This window comes from Carlito syrichta, unplaced genomic scaffold, assembly GCF_000164805.1.
Source record: "Carlito syrichta isolate Samal-C Ts95f unplaced genomic scaffold, Tarsius_syrichta-2.0.1 Scaffold316387, whole genome shotgun sequence".
Classification (NCBI taxonomy): domain Eukaryota; kingdom Metazoa; phylum Chordata; class Mammalia; order Primates; family Tarsiidae; genus Carlito; species Carlito syrichta.
In genome coordinates, this window is record NW_007260483.1 from 18,315 (window position 1) to 18,789 (window position 475).

The window sequence follows — 475 nt, forward strand, 5'->3', positions numbered from 1 at the left end:
TCCCTCAGCCTCCCAAGGCGCGGGATTACAGGCTGAGCCACCGAGCCCGACTGAGGGTCTTTCTTTAAGAAAAGAATTTTTGGCTGGGCACGTGGCTCATGCCTATAATCCCAGCACTTTCAGAGGCTGAGGTGAGAGGATTGCCTGAGCCCACAGGTTTGAGACTAGCCTGGGAAACTTGAGGAGACCTCATCTCTACAATAAATTATTTTATTTATTTATTTATTTATTTTTTGAGTTGGAGTCTCACTCTGTTGCCCAGACTGGAGTGCAGTGGCTGCTTCAGGCCACCGCAGTCTCGACCTGCTGGGCTCCAGCCATCCCTCCGCCTCAGCCTTCCAAGTAGCTGGAACTACAGGCGCGCGCTACCACGCCCGGCTAATTTTTTAATTTATTGTTGCCCAGGCGGGTCTCAAACCCGCGGGCTCAGGCAATCCACTCACCTCAGCCTCCCAAAGGCACAGGATTACAGGCT

At 52.6% G+C, this 475-nt stretch overlaps 1 protein-coding gene across 1 annotated transcript in view; it reads left to right on the forward strand.

Annotated features, from left to right (window-relative positions):
* ANXA9 (annexin A9) overlaps positions 1–475 on the forward strand; it is a 10,258-nt gene that overhangs the window by 6,497 nt on the left and 3,286 nt on the right. The gene's annotated exons all lie outside the window — the stretch shown is intronic.